This window comes from Cervus canadensis, chromosome 33, assembly GCF_019320065.1.
Source record: "Cervus canadensis isolate Bull #8, Minnesota chromosome 33, ASM1932006v1, whole genome shotgun sequence".
Classification (NCBI taxonomy): domain Eukaryota; kingdom Metazoa; phylum Chordata; class Mammalia; order Artiodactyla; family Cervidae; genus Cervus; species Cervus canadensis.
The window spans coordinates 37,495,992-37,517,620 of NC_057418.1; positions in this window are offsets into that span (position 1 = coordinate 37,495,992).

Here is a 21,629-nt window from a genome sequence, read left to right on the forward strand (position 1 = left end):
AGTGGCAGACTTTACTTTTCTGGGCTCCAAAATCACTGCAGGTGGTGACTGCAGCCATGAAATTAAAAGGTGCTTACTCCTTGGAAGAAAAACTGTGACCAACCTAGACAGCATATTAAAAAGCAGAGACTACTTTGCCAACAAAGGTCTGTCTAGTCAAGGCTTTGGTTTTTCCAGTGGTCATGTATGAATGTGAGAGTTGGACCATAAAGAAAGCTGAGTGCTGAAGAATTAATACTTTTGAAGTATGGTGTTGGAGAACACTCTTGAGAGTCCCTTGGACTGCAAGGAGATCCATCCAGTCCATCCTAAAGGAAGTCAGTCCTGAATATTCTTTGGAAGGACTTATGTTAAAGCAGAAGCTCCAATACTTTGGCCACCTGATGTGAAGAACTGACTCACTGGAAAAGACCCTGATGCTGGGAAAGATTGAAGGTGGGAGGAGGAGAAAGGGGCGACAGAGGATGAGATGGTTGGATGGCATCACAGACTCAATGTACATGAATTTGAGTAAACTCTGGGAATGGGTGATGGACAGGGAGGCCTGACGTGCTGCAGTCCATGGGGTCACGAAGAGTCAGACACGACTGACAGACTGAACTGAACTGAACTGAAAATATGAACAATTAGAAAGAAGAAACCTATTTTTACTTGGAGTCAAAGGCTTTTTTTTTTTTTTTATGTGATAGATGATGTAAATTACTTTTAGACACAGTGAAAAAAGTGTGCAGTTCGTAGAAACTGCAATAAGCAAGACTAGGTCTTCCGGGCAGTGGGTTAGTGAAATGCCTCACACGTTAGCACGTGGGGACCAGGAATCAAAGGCGGCGTGACTGGTGCGGGATCCCCTGGGGCAGGGGTGCTGCTGTCTCCGGTCACTGCTGAGACCGATGGACAAGGAGGGCCTACAAATCCGTGTTGGCTCTGAAACTTGCAAACCTCTCTCAAGCCCTCCTCTTCCATCGCTCTCTCCTCTTACTAACCTCCCCCACTCCAAACAACACCTTGGAAAAGTAACATCCAGTATAGTACAAAGCGAACAAAGGAAAGAAATGTTCTGGAAAATGGGGGAAATATGCAGCATTGAAACGTTCTTTCCCGGGGACCTGATGAATGTGGAGCCAGGAATTTCCGCTGGAATGCTCACGCTCCGGATGGTCCAGACCGACATTCTTGGTGGAACTACTGTGTAAACATGCACACTTACTGTACTCCTTTCTCAGCCCTTGTGTAAAAAGTCACATGAAAGTGTAACTATCAAGAGGAAGTTTGTTTTAATCGATCATAAATCCTAGGTCCCCTGAGAATGTGTTAAACATTTTTTTAGAGTGATGACTACATTTTTCTCCTGAAAGGAGTTATAAAGAATATATTTATTTTTTGCTTGCAATGGATTATTGAAAAGAAATGAGAACTTTTTCTTTAGGGGTAGCTGTTTTTTTGACATTTACTTAACTTTCCCATCATTATAGTCTGAAAAATTTATATAGCAACTAAGATAAGAACTATGTAAACATTACCATGATGTCTTAAACTAAATTTAAGTCCTACAGCAAAAACAGACCCTGGAAATTTCTCCTTTAAGGAATGGAACTGTTAAGAGCCCCTAACACTACACGATGATCTATCATACACTTGATTATAATTTAAGTAAGACGGTGACATCTGGAGCTTCATGAACGCTGGGGATGAGGTCTCCAACATCAACCCTCCCCCAGATCCTAGAGGTGAAATGCAGGCCATGTAGCATTGAGGTGTGAACACAGGCAAAGGGTAGAATTAGGTCATGTGAGACAAGGAAGGAATAACCAAAGCTTGGTGCAGGATTCAGCAAAGGTGTGTCTCTTCAAGAGTAACTTATGACAGTTTTTTGTTTGTTCTGCTTTTGGCTGCACTGCCTGACGTGCACGTCTTAATTCCCCGACCAGGGATCAAACCCACACCCCCTACAATGGACGCTCACAGTGCTAACCACTGGACCACCAGGGAAGTCCCATGAGTTTAAAAATGTTTAAATTACTACAATTTTTTCAAATCATCCAAGCCTTCTTTCTTAACATTGAAAATTCAAATTGTGGTTGAAATCCACGATCAATTGCAAAGAAAGATATTTGAGCTAAGCAAGAATTAGATTCCCTGATAATCCTTGGAAAAACAATCCAGTCCCACCGACCACACACATCACCCCTTCCACAGCTGACTTTTGGGTTTCGCCGGGACTCATGGCAGAGTAGGGAGTCTGTGACCTCACGTGTAACCTGCAAGGATGACGTTTTCTTTTCATGGAGCCAAACTTGCGAGGATCAGACCAAGTCGCCCACCCTGATATCACACAGAGCCAAGGCTCTTCTCAACCACATTCAAAGCCCGCCAACATTTGTAGTGTCTATCTTGTAACCCCTGTAATCTTTCCTCTTTGAAACTGAAATCTTTATTTCCATCTTTTCAAGATGCTTCATAATACTGGTGAGCTTTCTTGAAACATGCTTCAGTGACATCTCATTTGGCAACGAAAAGAAGCTTTTTTCTTGAAAGTGCTTGTGGCCTGTGTCCGCTACTGCAGTTTCTCTGAGAAAACTCAGAGTAAAATTTGCTTCTATAATTCATGAAAACACAAGCAGAGATTCCTAGAGAATAGAAGTATAATTCATCCCAGAGAAAGCTTGGAGCCTGCTACTGACAATAACAGATCTGTGTCCACAGGGTGATACTTCTGATAAAATCCCATAAAGGTTATAAGCTTAGAACTATCCCAAATGCATCAAAAGCTCAAAAACAAACATATAAGCAACAAGAAAAACAACAACAAGAAAATCATGCCTGCTGCTTTTTATATTTTCCAAAACTCTTCCCTTTCAACTCTTACAGAACGCTAGCCGAAGGGCAAACAAAGCAAAGAAAATGTGTTTCTATTCAAGAAATGTTAAAATAAATATGTAATGATTTCTTGGTCAACGTTTTCCTGTCCCAAGATAAAAATAATTTGAAGTCACATCTGATAACCATTAACGTTGCTTCCAGGCAGTGCCGCGCGGCGTTCCTGCTATGACTCCTCAGCTGTTGGGGTGAGCTGCAGGCTTCAGGGTGACCGAGCCACACAGAGCCCCCCACCAGACACCCCCGGCATGCCCGGCCAGCGCTGCGTGCGGACCCCTGCCCAGCCCATCACTGCGCCTGCAGGCCACCTGGAGGTTTCACCTCCAGCGCCATTCAGGACCACTCCTTCTGCACCCGGGGGCCCTGGTGGTGATTCTCTGATGGACCCGCATCTTACTGTGCTGTTTGTCAGCAGTTTTTCAGACCATCTCTTGGCTCTCGCCCTCCATCTCTCCCTCATCATTAAATACTGGCTTCATGTCTTGCCCCAAATGAACATCATTTGCTGCTGCTGATACCTGGAAACGGGCATTTGTGCTCATGGGTGAAGTCTGCATTCACCAAAGCCAGCTACATCACAGGTTCCCAGGCAGCGTTCGGATGAGGTTGACAACGAGCCTACAAATCTAAGAGGGGGAACAGCCTTGGGACAAATGCAGAATCACGTGGCAGAAATGCACAGGCACCCTCGCAACTCCCACCCACATCCCCACCCCCGGCCCAGAGCACCGGCTCAATTCAGCGCGTCGGAAGACTCCTGTGGGGAAACCTTGCTCCCTGGAGATGAGCTGCTGGGACCAGGCCGAGCCTGGGGAAGGGGGTGGGTGGAGCTGGGGCTCTGGGATAGGCAGGGACAGCCAGCATCGGCCCGGGTGGAGCCCCCAGGAGGCTCCCCGCCCTAGAAGGAAGAGGGTGGGGAGCCTGCAGCTGCTCTGGGAGGCACCGGTGCACGTGTCATTCAGGTCCCCAGGCCAGGCCTAACATGACAAAGACCTCACCGTGTGCGGGTTCAAAGAGTTAGCCCTAACAGTTACGGATGCGAAGAGTACCATGTCCTGCTATCTGCCCAGCCACAGAGGAAGCCTGGTAAAACTTGCATGTTAATCCAAACAACACACTTTTCGTGGCTCTGAATTGGCCGTGTGGGCTGAAGGCCAACCCGCCCTCTCCCTGGCCCACTTGCTCTCCCGGCCTCTGGACTACCTCTCCTCTGGGAGCCCGCTTCCTGGCCTGGCACCCGGGCCAGCCCAGCTCCTCTGACACTGCCAGGCCTCCCCTCCTCTCCCCAAGTCTCCCAGCCCATTCGTCTCCGCTCCGACTCTGGGTTGGAATCCTTGAGAAGATTTAAAAAGTATTAGTACCCACCCTACTCCATCATTTTCTGGGCCTCTTCCATTCCTGACTTACTTTCTTTATAGCACTTTTCATCATCTGAAACTACTTAAAATAATTCCAAAAGAGCAGAAACCCTGTCTGTCTTCTTTAGCCTCTGGTTCCCCCACAAAGCCCTTGAAGGGACTTGATATCTTGGGTTGGCCAGAAAGTTCATTTGGGCTTTCCTGTAAGATGGTATGGGAAAACCCGAACCAACTTTTTGGACAACTCGATATATACTCACTCGCTGGGAACTTGTTGAAGGAAGGGACGTTTTCCCTACTCGTCACCCTGGAAAAGAGACCATCCCTATAGAATAGAGATGCGCCCCGCTGAACGGATGTCCCATGCCCCGCTGAACGGATGCCCCGTGCCCCGCTGAGCGGAGGTCCCGTGTCCCTGTGACCATCTCTGCTGCAGCACAGCTGGTGAGTCTGTTTGGCAGGTTGCTGCTCTCAAGAGATGCTCAGAGCAAACCATGCCTGATAGCAAAATACCTGGGGAAACTGTGCAAGTGTTACCTCCCTTGACCTTCGGAAGATGTGCAATGAAAGGATTATGAAAACAAACACAAAAGGCTGTTAAACTTATTTCTCAATTACTTTGAACATCGACCCTTTTTCAGGTGGTATTGCTCAACACTTGGCAGAGGCAGAGGCTCAGAGAACACGTGTTCCAGGGCACCGTTCAGATTGGGTTGTGGAGATGCTCGGGGTGCCAGAGGGGAAGCTGACATAGTCTTTAGAAAGGTCTGGCGCTCAGGGGACAGTGTTCCCGCATCGTCCACCGGAAGCTCCTGGTCACGGTAAGTTACGTGGAGGGAGAAGCACCGCATCCCTTGAGGAGGAGAACTGCCTGCTGACAAAACATAGCCACCGCAGAGCTGGGAGTCAGCCAGGTGTAACCTGGCGCTGAGCTGCGCAGAGGGCTCCGTCTGAAAAGCCAAGAATACCGCGTGTTAGATGCTCAGTCGTGTCTGACTCTGCAGCCCATGGGCTCTGGCCCACCAGGCTCCTCTGTCCGTGGGATTCTCCAGGCAAGGGTACTGGAGTGGGTTGCTGCTTCCTTCTCCAAGAATACGGAACAGGACAAAAACTAACTTCAGAAAACAAAGCGAAAAGGACACGTTGTCAATGAAGCCATGTGCTTTGTCTTCATGCCGACAAGTGTAGAGCTCTTCCCAGGATGACCTTCTACTCTGGCCCGGGAGGGAGCTCCTCAGACCTCCTTCCACACTTTCTCCACTTTCCACAGACATGTGTCATCATCGCTGCAGTGAAAACTCATCCTGCAGTGCTTTTAACAAGTGGAGTGATCAGTATAAAATGAATGGCATCTATTTGAAGTGTGCAATTTGCTGCTCTAACATAGAGCATGCTCCCATGAAACAGTTAGTATCGCCACAATCAAAGACCACAGTCAAAGGAAGGGACATGTCCCTGCCTTCCAAAATGCACTTGTGTTTCTCCCGCCTGCTTTCCCTGCTCCCGCCCCGGGTCCTGAGGAAACCATGGATCTTTCTGTTGCTAAAAAGTAGTTTGTATCTTAAGCAAACAGAATTACGGATTATGGACTCTTTTAGTCTGGTTTCTGTTACTATTTTCAGCATAATTATTCTAAGATTCATCAGTGTAGGGGCATGCAGTAATAGTTTATTCTTATTTCTGAGGAGTACCCCTCTGTATGATTGTATAACATTTATACATTCAGCTGTTGATGGATGCGAAGGTTGTTTTGCATCCAAAATAAAGTTGGCTATCACAAATAAAGGTCCAATGAACAGTTGTCTGCAAGTTTTTGTGCAGACACATGCCTTCATATATACCTTGGATGGAATGTACTGTAGGTTGTATGTATTATTGGTTTTCAAGAAGCTTCTAAACTGTTTTTCAAAGTGATTATGTTATTATACTTTCCCACTAGCTTAATTAAGTGAGAGTCCCAGGTCTTCTACATCTTGGCCAGCACTTGACGTGGCTGTACTATGAATTTCAGTGTTTTATAGGGGTGTGTTCTCTCCTCGTAGTTTTAATTTGCATCCCTCTGTTGACTAATGATGTTGAATATCATTAATATCCTGATTTGAAATACATGTATCCTCTTTGGTTAAGTGTCTGCTCAAATATTTTGTTCATTTTTTGTTTTTTGTTGTTGTTTATTTTCAAATTAATGGGTTTTTAATGATCTACATGTTCTGACTAGAAGTTCTGATCAGATATATGATTTGTAAACATTTTATCTTTTTATTTCATTCCCTTGGTATCCTCTTTCAAAGAACAGTTTTCATTTTGATGGAGTCTGTTTTTTTGTGTGTGGTGTGGCTAAAAAACATTTTTTTAACCCAAGGTTGTAACGATTTTCTCTTGTTGTTTTCAAGATTTATAGTTGTAGTTTTAACATTTAGTTCTAACCAAAAACGACATCAGCACTTCCCCTGTATACATAATTGTTTGACGTAATCTCAGTGGTAATGTTTGCTATTTTTTAAATTTAAAACATAGAAAATTGAAGCAATTTGAGATTTAGAATTAGATTTTTGGAAACATGAAACGCCGCTGTTTTCACCAGTCAGTCTCTCATAACCTTCCTATCATTGTAGGGTCGTGCATTTCCATTCCCACGAGCTGTTAGGTCCTTCTCCCTGACCTCCTAGGGAACCTCCCGCCAACATCACCGCCTGTGTCACTGTGACTAGTACGTGTGCTTGACCTGTCCTCCAAGGACCCAGTGCCCTATGTTTTCCTCAATTCAGCACATGTAATCAGGGAACATTAGACTATTTACCAACCGGTAGGCAACAGCAACAACCGCTCAGATTGTGTTGTCTGTGTGGCAAGTTCGGTTGTCCTACCAACTACCGGCTCCATCCCAGCCCTTCTCCATTTGTGCCCCAAAGATGTGGTTTGCAAATGAGCACGCTTGAGTCCCCTGGGGGGACTTTTCAGCTTCTGTAGAAGTGACAGTGATAACCTGGGCCTGCAAGCTCACTGATCACGTGAAGACACTGAAGCAGCCTGGGAGAGAAGAAACACATGCTGAGTGAACACAAGAAGGGTGTGTTCACATGGTGGGAAAGCCAGGAAAACGTGCTCTTGACACGGAAGTGAAAGGGATCCACTCAACACTCAAACAAAGGCGAGGCGGCTGTCCTGGAGGACGGGGAAAAGCATGGGCGAGGCACAGAGGGTGCGGGGTGTGGCGACTTCACCCTGGCAGCATCCCTGCTTGGCTCGCTGGCGGACCGTGACCACTCTGGCAAGCTTAGTGCTGTCCACTTCATCCTTCACCATTCCATGGAGTCCCTCCAGAGTGGCAGGCTCCACTCCAAAGGAAAGAATTTCCTAGACAAAAAAAGACCCACCTCCCAAAGAGAGCATGTTTAAAAGTAGTAATTAGGGAGGACTGAAAACCCTCATAGGGAAATAGCTGGAAAGTTCTCATGGAAAACTGAGTTGGACTCATGGAGTGGAAATCAGTCACCTGCGATATTTTAAAATTAAGCTGAGCTGTCTGAGTGTACATTTCAGAAATGCAGCTGGAGCTGCCCAATAAAAATATTTAAAACATTGTCACATTCCCAAACTGTCTCTATAAATCAACACCATATTCTTCACTCATCTTTCATACATATGTTCTAAGTTTTAAGGAATTTTATGGAGTTTAAACAACTTGTTTTTAATACTTGGTGTTAAATGCTAATTTATTTTTCTCTACGAAGAGAACTATAAGGCAATGTTAATACACATGGAGAAAAAACTTATGCAAAATTAAAATTAAGTGCAAAAAAATGACAAATTATATCCAGAATGATCTAATTTGCTCTTTCATTTGCTCACATAAATGTAAAAATACTAGCTGGGAATATCCATAATATGTTTCTTTTGTTTCTTTGTGAAACAAAAAATATAAGAATGTCTTTCTCCTGTGAAACCAAACACTGGCAGTCATTATTTCCTGATCATGCACATATAAATATTTTGGAGATGTGTCACGGGACGCTCGGATAGCTAGGGTAGGATCTTGGTATCAGTTCAGTTGCTCAGCCGTCTTCGATTCTTTGTGACCCCATGGGCTGCAGTACGCATGTCCTGTCCATCACCAACTCCCAGAGCTTGCTCAAACTCATGTCCATCAAGTCGGTGATGCCATCCAACCATCTCATCCTCTGCTCTTGGTACAGGTAATACCAAATGTATCTTCAGTACTCCTGTGTTACCTAAACTGGCATTACAGAGCAAGGAGAATAATATTTTGAGATACTGTGAAAGATGATTTTTATGAAATCACAGTGGAAGTTTCTCATTGAATTTGAGAATTTTTGAAAACAGGCCCCTCTGGCATGAAGAGTGATTTTCCTCTAAATGAAGTATGTGATGGTACCCAAAGGCTGAAATCCCAGACTTTTAACCCAAGTATGAGCAAAAAGCAGTGCTATATATATAAAAGCATGAGTTTTTAATCTAACACCAAACACAAGATCCATAAAAGAAAAAAAAAAAATTCACTTCATGAAAACTCAAAACTTTTTCAAAAAGACACACTGTTAAGAAAATTAAATGGGTAAAATATCTACAAATCATTTATACAACAATGGACTTATGTACACAATATTATAACATGCTCTCTAAACCCAATAATGAGAAAGCAAACAATCCCATAAAAAATCGTCCAATGATTTCAACAGAGGCTTCATTGCAGAAGATAGACAAGAGGAAAGTTAAGACATGAGAAGATGCTACATTTTACTGCTCATCAGGGAAACGCAGATTCAAAGCACCAGGATACACACCATGTGCCCTTCAGGACCGCAAGCACGGAGACACATGCACAACACCACCCAGGGCTGGCAGGGGACTGCGTTATAGGAAATGCATGAATCACCCACAAGCCTACATGTTAGAACCCCCAAACATGGCTGGATAGAAAGCAAAATGCACAGCCATTCTAGAGACATTCTGACATTTTCTTACAAAATTAAACACACTTTCAGATGGCGTAGCAATGTCGCTTGTATTCACACTAGAGGAATAAAAGCCTAAAGTCATATGAAAACTGGATATGAATTTCTTTAGAAACCTGACGAGCACTAAAAACTAGAACCCACTTAAGTGTTCTTACATGGGTGAATGGAATACTACTCCGTAATTAAAAAAAAACATTGTTAATACGTGCAAAATAGGTGAGATTAAGTACATTGTGGTGGGTGAAAGAAGTGAGTCAAAAGGCCAGGCTGTGCAGCTTTGTTTTCATGGCATTCTGATAAAGAAAGACCACTGAAAATGGAGGGGAAAATCGGGAGTTCTCTGGGGCTAGGGGTTGATTACAAAGTGTCAGCATGAGGGAATCAGTGGGTTGGGGTGATGGGGTACCTGGCTTCATGCCTGTCAAAGCTCACACAAAGAAAGGTAACCTGACCGCATGCAAACAAAATAATAAATTCATGGGACGGAATGGTGGAGAATTGCACATGGTTTCGTCTGAGTCGCCCAGCTGCAGTGCCCATTTCTCTAAGGAGCATCCTGCCATCTCGAGTCCAAGGACTCTTCAGCTGATTGATTCCCGGTGTCAGTTTCCAGCTCTCAGGGCAATGAGGACACTGTTAGTGTCAAAAGCATTCAACTCCACACTGATTGACAAGAAAAAAAAGTAACTGAAATTACGTGAGGTGGGAGCTCTGCACGCTTCAGCCCCAGACAGCAGGGCTCTGGTGGGGGCTGCGTCTCCAATGGGGAAGCGGACGGCCATCAGGGGCCCTGTGTAGATGGGCAGGATCTCTACAGGGTGGGGCTCCTTCCACCCACTCTCAATGCCCCGCTTTTTTTCACTCTGGCCCAACGCCCCACCCCAGGAGGCCACAGCTCCACCCCATCACACACTGACCCGACATCCCGGGCCCACGAAGTTCATCTTCCAGGAGGCAGATGCCTCCGGGCACTGGGATAAGAGGGAACGCGGCCGGTGGCTCTGCTTCCCAGGCGATGGCCGTAAGTGTTCTGGAATTTTCCACATCTCAGATGCTGCTGGTGCTGATGCAATCTGGTTACTCAAGAAAAATGACCTCACATGCTTGTCAGCTGTTTTCTCTTGTTTGTGTGGCTCTGAAGTGATGACTAACACCTGACCCCTGACCCATGGGCAAGCCACGGTGACGCTTTGGGTGATTTGTGACTGCACCCCACAACGAGGAGGAGAAGTTACTGGGCAGACCCGGGAATCGGGCTTGTGAACTGCCCTACCCCACCATGCCCTCCCCAGAACAGGGTTGTTTACCTCCAAGGGCTTGGCCAAAATCAAGAGCCATGACCCCGCCAGTCATCCCCAACAAGGGGGGGCCTCCTTTCACAGGGTCCCAGCTTCCTCTGTGAGCTGAGCGGCATCTGAGCAGGTGAGGGGCAGTGTCACGGGGTGTCGTGGGCGAGGGACTGACCGCAGATCCAAGGAGGACAGCACAACAGAAGGACTCGCTGCTCAGAAGCAGTTGGCAATCAACTCGGGACGTTTGACAAAGTCTGACTGTCTCTACCAGCCCTGGGTTACCAGGCGGTAAGCGTGCTGGACAAACCAGCCTGGCATACCTGTGGACCAGCAGCTGTCCCTCAGACAGTCGTCCCCTTTGAGCACTTGTAGCCGCTGCATGTGAGGCACTTGCAGAGCGTTGAGCACAGGAGCGAAAGGCAGTGTCCGAAGTGAATTAAAACAGAAGACATGGCTCGCCATGACTAGACCTGTTAGAGACGCCATGGGGGCAGAGGTGGGCCCCAAACTGGGCCAACGGGGCACAGGCAGGGGAGGACCTGACCAGGCAGGCGGGGCACCGGGAGGAAAGGCGAGTCAGTCCTTGAAGAACAGGCACGAGTTGCCTGGAACTGGGGTAGATCCCATGGCTTGGGTCTTCTAGCCAACGATCATCCCAAACAGATCATCACATATGGCAAATATCACACACAAAGGCCTTCTCCTGACATTCGCCTGGAACACCAGCTGTTCCTCCCCAGCCAAGCACACTGCTTCTCAGAGGCCTCAAGGAACCTCTCCTGTGGACCGAGGGAGCAGCTACCGTCCCCAAAGGACAGTGTGGGCGTGGGTCACGACGGACGCGAGGGAGGTGCTGTTTCTGCTCACGAGTCCTTTGTGATCCATGTCTGCAAACCCACACTGAAGGCAGACAGAACAGTGTTCTTGGGTTGAGTGCAACTAACCTGCTAATTCACCACGTTTGCATGCTTCGCACCCCTCTTCCTAACCCAGCCTGCCCGTATGTATTTTTTCTTACTCCAAGGCCTTCAAATGTCACTACCTACAAAATTATTGAACCACAAAACTACAAATACTAGTTTCGTAAAGCCACCCACAAAACTATTTAGAACATAAGCGTAAATTTTTAAATAAAGTCTAAGCAGTCCTAGAATGTTAGCCTTAAATGTCTGTGAGGTGAAGTAGCTTCTCTATAGAATTCCATTTTAATTTAGGAAATATGTCTGCAGTTTGTCCTGCTGTGTTCTTTGGAGAAACAATAAAAGCCATCAAGCATAATCTGGGCTTTTTTTAGTAATGTGTACTGTGTAAATATATGTTAATATAATATGTTAACAAAAATATGTGTTAATTTAAAAACTGAATTGGTGCGTGGTTGGTAGACAATAAAAGCACAGTCAGCACATGGCTGAGACTGTGGAATCCTGGCTGAGGCCATGTCATGCTGAATAAGCTCTCTCTTGGATAGCTTTCTAAGCCACATAAGTAAATAATCAGCAATTTTAAAATATATACCGTGCTTATCCCATTTGAAAATGATACGCAAAATCATGGAACATGAACAAAGAAATAAGTCTTAAGCTACATCCGTAGGAACAAAGATCCCAAGCTCATATTTTATGGTGATTGTGGTCTCTGAAATACTTCAGAATCACTGAGACAAACAACCCAAACTGGTTTCCAAACCCAAATCTGAATAGCAGATTCTTCTCCGTAAAGACAGACATTCTACTTTGTTCCTGGGCCACTGACTGCTGGTGCCTAGAGGAACTCTGCACGCAGCACAGAGCCTCCCTGGAGAGGTGGGCAACAGGTACCAACCCTTTCAGGGGCAGGAGGCGGTGTCTCTGAAGAAGAAACATGTGCCTTGTGTTGGGCCCAAGTGCAAATCCCTGGGATTCTTCACCCCAGGAAATGAGTGCAAACCCTGTAATGAAAGCAATGTGGCCGTGGGGGCAGAGAGACCCAACCACCAGCAGCAGCTCACTTCTTCAACATCTTTGGCAGAAACTGATATGTAAACAGGAGATTTTTTAAAGCAACTGGCCTCAGAATTGTTTATTTCATTCTCACAAAAGTGGAAGGATCATCTGTTTCATCAAGACACAAAGGAATAACTTCCTCCTTCCGAAATGAAGTAACGAAGACGCACTATTCACCGTGGCGGGAGCAGCCTGGCTTCCCTCATTTCCTGCCTTCACCACCGTCGGTCCACGTGGCTGCAGGGGGTCTGGGCTCCTGGCCGGGCGTCAGGACAGCACACGGTGCAGCTCAGTAGACGCTTCTCTCTGAATCCTACCCAGAAAGGAGAGGAAGGTCAGATTTAGAGAGGAGGTGGTCGACTTAACTTCCAAATTTAAATCTTCAACGTAACCTACAGCTCTCCCTGCTTTCATCATCAGAAATAATGACAGTCGTTACACAGAAAGTCCCCGGGTCCGTCTCCACACCGACAGATGTATCCCTGGGCTCTGCTCAGCGTCCTTTCCCAGACCCACAGCTTTTCCTTCTTCCTGTGTAAACACAGCCTCTGCTCCCCCAGCACACCATCGGGTTGGGTGCATCTTCCCAGCTCCAAGGTCTCAAGGCAAGGCCACGAGACACCCTTGCCTTGTTCTCTCTCAGCAGCCTCCAGGCAACCAATCGTAATGTCTTAGAGCACCTACCACCTAAACCTGCCTGCAGGAGACCCGGTTTGATCCTTGGGTCCGGAAGGTCCCCTGAAGAAGGGAATGGCTTCCGCTCCAGTATTCTTGCCTGGAGAATCCCATGGACAGAGGAGCCTGGCGGGCTAAAGTCCATGGGATCACAAAGAGTCAGACATGACTGAGCAACTAAGACATTAACACCACTTCTCTCAAAACCAGCCCCATCCCTCCAGGATCATACGCGTCCAGCAGTTCAGGCCATGGGAAACGAGAGAGCCGAGGATGAGCACCAGCAGGAGGAGGGAGGAGTGCAGAGGTGGACGCAGAGTCAAGCGGAAACCTGCCGGAGGACCAGGCAGAGCCGCTTCTAAACAAGTGCATGCATGGGCACTGGCCCTAAGGTGGCCACGGTGCTGGAGTCAGCACGGTCCACCTGGGCCAAACTTTCTCAGTTTTTCCTGACCTCAGTGGGCATCTTCCTTTTGAACTCTGGCAAGTATTGACTTATCTTTATTTTATCAATGTTTGTTTCTGGAGAGTTATCTTGTTCTTTTGTTTGAAACACACTCTTTTTCCTTCATTCATCTCCACTCTGCACATTAGATCAAAATAGCCATTTCTCCCAGTCTTCACTAATGTAGGAGATGAACCTTGATGATCATCCTAACGTGAGCTCCTGGCTGCTTCTCAAACTTTTGGGATGGTCCAGGCCACCTTATTTGTTTTCAGAGGTCCCAGCAGACCTGCTGTGTGTGCTGTCACTTCAGTCTTGTCTCTCTTTGCAACCCCATAGACTGTAGCCCACCAGGCTCCTCTGTCCATGGGATTCTCCAGGCAATAACACTGGAATGGGTTGCCATGCCCTCCTCCGGGGGACCTTCCTGACTCAGGGATCGAACCCTGGTCTCTTATGTCTCCTGCATTTGCAGGGTTTTTTTGTTTGTTTGTTTGTTTTTTCTACCACTAGTGCCACCTGGGAATCCTCCCAGTTGATCTGTCAGTGCCCAAAAGGGAGTGTCACACCCAGCAGTAGATACAGGCTGACTGGGGAGCCAGACCCTCAGTCTTCATTAGCTGGGAAAGTACACAGCCAAGCCCCTTCCAGAGAGAAACCAGGAGGTGGGTGTCTCTGTGCGAGGCTCTGAGGTGTGGCTGTGCTGGTCGGAGGGGTGGGGGGGTGAAAGGACATGCCGCTGCTCCCACAGTAAACTGCTGCTTTGTTTCCCGAGGGCCTGTGGGACTTCTTAACAGGATCCCCATTGGCCATCAGAGCCAGAGGACCTGGAGACTCATCGCTCAGGCCACATCTGGGATGCAGATGTGTGACAAGTTCCTCTCGGGGGGATTCTGGTTACTTGGACAGGGGGACAGGGAGAAGATGAGTGAGGTGTCTGCGGTCTCCCCAGTCTCTAGGGTGCTCAGTTAGAAGCTGTGCTTCAGGCAGTAGCTTTCCAAATGAGCAGATGGGCCTCTTCTAGGGAGAGAGAAGAAGGTCTGGTTCTTCCTGTCCCACCCCCAGTCCTGCCAGGAGCCCTAGGGGGACAGCCCTGGCAATGCCCATTAACGTAAGAAGAAGCAGAAGGATGTATTTCAAGCAAAAGAACAAGATACTCTCCAATTACATAGGTGATTCTTTGCTGTTGCTGGTGGGTCTTCTGGATACAGCCTGTTGTCTTTCTGAGTTATGTGTTCTGAAGTCCTTTTAATTGGTACTACATTGCATCTACAGACCAAATTGGAAAAAACTGCTATGTTGACAATATTGAGCTTTATTTCCATGAACATGGATTATATCTTCATTTATTTAGTTCTTTGATTTCACTCAACTAAATTCTGTAGTTTTCCTTATATAAATCTTGTACATAATTTGTTAGACATATACCTAAGCACCTCACTTGTGGAGAATGCTACCAAAAATAGCAACATGCTTTAAATTTCAAATTCTTCTTATTCACTGCTGGATATATAAAAGTGAAAGCAATGGGCGTGTATCCTGCAGACTCACTATAATAATTTATTAATCCCAAGTTTTTTTTATTCTTTTGGATTTTCTACATAGAAACTCATGTCATATGTGAAAAAAAAAGAGAATTTTATTATTTTTTCCAGTCTATATACCTTTTCCTTCTTATTGATTTAGCTAGAACTTCCAGTACAGTATTGAAAAGGAACAGTAATAGAGTACATGATTACTGAACTTAGTGGGAAAGATATTAGTTAATATGTTAGATGTAGGTGTTCTATAGATCTGGACTGCATTATTATTGCTAAATAGAAGCCTGTGTTTATTTTTCGATGTGGTCTTCTTAGCATCTTGCATTTCTGTGGGGCCATTTACCTTCAGCCTGCAGAACTTCCTAAAATAATCCTTTAGTGAGGGTCTGCTGCTGGCAAATTTCCTTGGTATTCGTCTAAAAAATACTATTTTTACCTTTACTTTTGAAGAATACTTCACTATTTTTTCTTTAATAATTTTAATTATTGTGTTCCACTGTCTCCTAGAAGGTACCGTGTGTGTGTGTGTGTGTGTGTGTATGTGAGTCTTATTCTTGCTCATTAAGGGTGGTGTGTCTTTTAGCCTTCCTCCTATAGTAAGTTCTTTTTTTCATTTGTCCTTAGTTTTCAAAATCCTTGTAGTAATGTAACTAGGTGTGACTTCTTTCTATTTCTCCTCTCTGATATTCATAATTCTTATTGAATCTATGAAATGATGGGTTTCACCACTTCGGGAAAATACTTGGCTACTGGCTGCTTAAATATTTTTTGCCACATTTTCTCTCTCTTTCCCTCTTGGATCTCCAGTTACTGTGTTTTAGACTTTTCTCTATTTCTCCTGGGCTCTTTTGGTATACTTTCTACTTTGGGAGAGGTATCTCTTTCTTGATATTTTCTCAATCCTATCTTTCAGCAAACCAATCCTCTCTTCAACCCTATCTCACCGCTATTATATTCATCTATTGAGTTCTTTATTTTAGTTATTATATTTTCATTCTATAATTTTACATTTTATAATTTTATAAGTTTACAGATTTTAGTCTTCCATGTAGTTCTTCAAAATGTCATCTGGTTTTCTATACACATTAATTATTATTTTTAATATAATAATTATTAATTTAAAGTCTCTGGTTTTATAAATTTCTTACTAAATTAACAGTGTGTTTGTTTATATTGAATTCTTTTTTAAATCTTTTCTATTTGAATTCTTTTCCTACTATACCTGGTAAATTTTGTTTGAATGTTGATTATAGCTTGTGAAAAATTACAGAAGCCTTGAAGAGTGTTGCCTTACTTCAGAGAAGTGCTCATTTTCTCCTGGCAGTTGATTCATAGTGACTGCCAACAGCGGCAGCCTGGCCAGGACTGAGATGACTCAAAGCCCTGGGAGCCCTAGGTGTAGGTTGCAGAGGAAGTGCATGGAGCCCCCCAACGCCCCTCCCCGGCCTTACTGTTCTGCTCCTGAGGGAAGCAGCATCATACCCTCTTCTGTCAGGAACGACCCACCACCTGCGCTCCGTCTTCTGTCTCCACAGCAGGTTCACAGGAAAGGTAAGAGCACACACCTCCCTGTTCACATCACGCCCCAGAGGCTCCTGTCTCATCAATGGAGGAGGAAAGGGCGGCCCAGGGTGACCGCCTGTCGCCAAGGGTCCCACAAAGATGCCGGACTCCGACATCCTCGCACTTCACCGCTTATTCCCAGTGGGTCTGTGTGACCAGCAGACGGGGCACAGACGAGGTCACTCCTTAGACAGGTTATGGCAGCCTTGTCTGGCTCTTGAACAACTTGCTGGGTGAAAGGCCGCCATGCTGAGAGGCAGTTCCACGTGAGGCCACGCGAGCGGAAGCTGAGACCTTCAACCTCCAGCACGTGCCGGTGGAGGACAGGCCTCCAGTCCCAGCAGGCAGGACCGCAGCCTCCGCCGACACCCTGGCTGCAGCCTGAGAGCGACGATGAGGGAACCACACGACCAGGGATGACACCAGAGTGGACAGAGGGAGCTGCCCGCCGCACCCTCGGAGCCACCGCCGAGGCACACAGGGCGGTGCTGGAGTCCGATGGACGCCGAGGCTGCACCTCCTCCTCAGCCTCCTCCTGTGGAGACCCCGAGGCCCCGCCTCCTCCTCAGCCTCCTCCTGTGGAGACCCCGGGCCCCGCCTCCTCCTCAGCCTCCTCCTGTGGAGACCCCGAGGCCCCGCCTCCTCCTCAGCCTCCTCCTGTGGAGACCCCGAGGCCCCGCCTCCTCCTCAGCCTCCTCCTGTGGAGACCCCGGGCCCCGCCTCCTCCTCAGCCTCCTCCTGTGGAGACCCCGAGGCCCGCCTCCTCCTCAGCCTCCTCCTGTGGAGACCCCGGGCCCCGTCTCCTGACGCAGCCCTGCCGGAGCCCCGACTCGAGTCCCGAGGCCTTTCTGAGCCACTCCCAGACTTGACCGAGAGACAGGAGCAACTCCACTTCTGGAGGACGCTTGGACCTCCAGGAAGGGTGCAGCAAGAGAGACCGCAGTCCCCCCACCTCCTCCGGTCCTCCCAGCACCGCCTGCCCCCGGGTCTCCCCTGAGGAGCAGCCCCTCCCCTGAAGATCCCTCAGAGAGGATCAGAAACAATGGCTTTTTGTTACAAGGTGGCCATGGCCATGCATGGTGTGTTCCGTCTGGTTTCTTCTGCTTTGGTTTTAGTTTTATTTTTTTTTTAAGAAAAGCATTTCTCACATACTAAGTTCTCATACTGTAATTCCTGGAAATCATTCTGGAGTCAAAGAATTTTTGTCTGTTAAAAAAGAACGCTGGGAGACTTCCTGCTGCCCTGGGACCTGGGCCAGCAGACGGGGGTTTCAGCCTTCTCCTGCCAGGAGTTGCAGCGACGTGGCCGCCGCCAGAGACCAGGGGACTGAGAGCCAAGGGCAGGCGCCCACCAGGCCAGGGCTCAGACAGCCCTGCTCCCCTGGACCTTCTCTGGGCCTCCGAGAAGAAAGAGAAACACAGCCATCACTTAACCATGCGTAGCTACATAAACCCGAACACAGGCAGTGGACAGTGGAAATCATAAGCTAAGCAATGAAGTTGGTTTGTAGCATTGCAAGCCTGGTGATGACCCATCACAACAGTTCTGCTGACCCTCTCATAAGGCAGCCTGGAAGTATCCTCGGGGCAGCCTCATGAGGGACAGACACCGGCAATGTTCCTCTGGGACTTTTACTGATCAAAAGCCAGGGGCCATGCTGGAGATTCTTCATGCCTTGTGCTTCCTAGGAATTTGTAGATGGTCCCCGGGGGTCAGGGAGTTAGAAACCCCCAGGTTCACTGACACCGTCAAGGTCCCCCCAGGAATGTGGTGGGGGGCGCCTCGCCTCCCTTCTGGCTGCTGTAAGGAATATGTGACCATGCAAACTTTGAGAGAAATCCACCAAATTCCAATCATGGGTGCTGGAAATTCAGAGTTGAATCGTGACACAGAAGCTTGGAAGTTGCTCAGCAATTAACATTACTTTTTGTGAAATTCCCGCAATACTGATGGGTTTTCCCTGAAGTCCACCAACCTCCCGGAACCCACAGTGTCTCCGGGAGTTGAGGTCCCGGCCCTTCCTTTGTCTCATCCCTCCCTTCAGCAGTTTTCCCGCTTCTGCTTATCTCAGATGAGCATCGGGCCAGCCCCGCTGTGCCAAGCAGAGGCTTGTAACATCACAGAAGAAACAGACCACCACCCAGAGCCCTGCCTCCCCGGGAGAGCCTATATGAGTCACTCCCAAGGAAAAGAAGCTTGCTGTGGTCTAGGCCCTGGATGTGACAGCATCCTCTGAGGCCCATAATGAGGCCGGCACCTCTATCTCCCAGATCCCATGATGGAGAGACAGAGGTCCTGTTACACAGAGTCACAGGATGGAGCAGGAGGACGGGATGCAGATCCAGGCCTGGTCCACACCGAGCCGGGCAGGTGGGGCTGCTGGTGCCAGCTCCAGGCGGCCATGGGGACATGGCTCTTCCTGCGTCATCGGCTGGAGAAGGGAGGTCCAGGCCGCCTCACACTGTCAGGTCCAAAGGGCTGCGAGTGCTCGTCTGGGGCAGAGATCTGAGGAGTCCCACTCTCCAAACCCAAGGCCGTCTGAACACTGGTTTGAAGAACAGGCTACGGGGTGTGATCAGTCACCCAAACTGAATGGGGTTCCGGCCCACTGCCCTGAAGGCAGTGACAGGAGGGCCCCCTTAACAAAGCCCCCAGACCCACGGCTTAGACAGCAGGCCACCTGGAGGCCGGATGTCCAAGATCAAGGCATCGACAGGTGGGTTTTGGTGAGGACTCTCTCCCTGACCTGTGGATGGTCTGCACATGGCCTGTCTTCTGTGCAGTTTCCAAAGTCAAACTTGCCCCCCAAAAAGATCATGGTCACTGTTTGGTGGTCTGCTGTCAGTCTGATCCACTCCAGTTTTCTGAATCCCAGGAGAACCATTATATCTGAGACATATGCTCAGCAAATCAATGAGATGCTCCAAAAACTGCAATGCCTTGCAACCCGTGTTGGTCAATAGAAAGGGCCAGTTCTTCTCCACAGCAATGCCTGACTGCACATCGCACAACCAATGTTTCACACAACCACCACAACCAATGTTTCAAAAGTTGAACGAACTGGGCTACGAAGTTTTGCCTCATCAACCATATTCAACCACTTCTTCAACCGTCACAAGGATTTTTGCAGAGAAAAGTCTTTTTGCTTCCACAACCAGCAAGAGGCAGAAAATGTGACCCTGTGAGCTGTCCTTGTCTCGGTCTTGAGCAAACGCCCCGTCAGTGTCCTAGGCCCCCCACCCGGTCAACCCACGGAGCTCTGCTGGGTCTCCAGACATCGCTGTTCCTCTGGGTTTTTCCGTCAGCAGGCGCACACGCTGTCATTTGCCCCATTTAAAGCAATCCAAACAAGTAGGCAGAGCCCTTCTCTGGACTGCACTCTCCTCAGCTCTGGGTTCCTTGAGTAGCTCAGTCCCCCACCCTCCCCACCCAGACCTGAAGGTCACCCTCCCTTCCTGGGGGCATGGGGAGAGGGGAGAGCCTCAGTAATAGAGTTTAAAAGAGCACCTGCTCAGAAATTCCTGAGATTTGTGACTTAGGCTTGCTTAAGGTTCAGGTTGTTTGCAAAAAGTCATAGCCTTGCTCACTTAAAATCTTATCTCTGTTTCTCTCGTCTGTATTTAAAAATAAGTAGAAAAAAACTGATTCTGGGCCCTGCTCCATGCAGTGTGCCCCACCCCCGCCCCATAAGATAATCAATGTTAATACGGAAAATGGAGTGGTCACTGAGGAAGCAGTGTGGCCTACAGCTTTGTCAGGACGGACCCTCCCAAGAAGCAGGGGGCAGCCTGGCACCCGGGCTGCCCCGACAGGCAGGTAGGCGTCTAAGAGAGGGTCAGGCTCACCTTTGATCTCCTGTCATGCAGTTTAGCTCCTGAGAGTTTCTCGGCTTCTACCTTTGTTCATCTTTAAAAATAAATTAAAATGGATTTCTTGCTTAGGAAACTACCTATCAGTGAAAACAAAGCCTGCTTAGATTTTAGAAACAGACATTTGAAATTAATTATTTTTTTTCTTTTTAATGTTATATGTACACAGAGAGCTTGGATTATTTTAAAAAAATAACCTTATCAATATAAATGTGTTAATGGGAAGACTCTAAAAATACATGTTCTCTTACAAAACCAGAGATAACTTACCAAATGCTTATTTCGTGAGTAGTTTGTCAGTTAACAGGGACTAAACTCCCCTCTATTGGTGGAAATGTCCACGGAGGCTGGGTTAAGGCTGGCGCCCCCCTGCCAGTGTCCTTCCATCCTGACCCAGAGCTGTGGCTCACAGTGTCAGCCAGGATGAGTGGGTGTCACATCCAAGTTTCTCCATGTCAGGCTCACTTTTTCCTGCCAAAGCATCTTCATTGGCTGATTCTACCGGGCTCTCAGGTTCTCTGGCTTTCTGAGCTCAGTACTTCAAAGATGCAGATTGAGCCATTGGAATGCTTTTCATTGTGTGATTGTACCCATAGTTCATGGAAAATAAATTGTCTAAAGCAATGCCAGTTCTCTTTGTTTATTTACAATTTAGGTGGTTAAAGAGAGTGGGATCATTTCACTAGTGCCTTCAGACATAAACCTTTTCTCTTAAAAAAAGAAAACCCAAAAAACAAAAATCCCTGTGTATTCTTTGTGCTTTATTTCTTTGTCCTCAACTTAAAACTTGAAAAATGTTAACACATGGAGGCTGGTTGTTGGGATGGCATTCTCGTTGCAATGACCCGTGTGCTGTTGTTGCAGAAACCAGTACTCGAGAAACCGAACACCACACTTGGAGAGCTGGAGAACTCGGGTTTATTACGCCGGCGGGCCCAGAGGAGTCGACACTCTAAGCTCTGAGCCCCGAACAAAGGGGTTACAGAGTTTTTATAGACAGACTGTAGTGGGCAACACTACAACCAACCTGTTAACAGGCTGGTTGAAA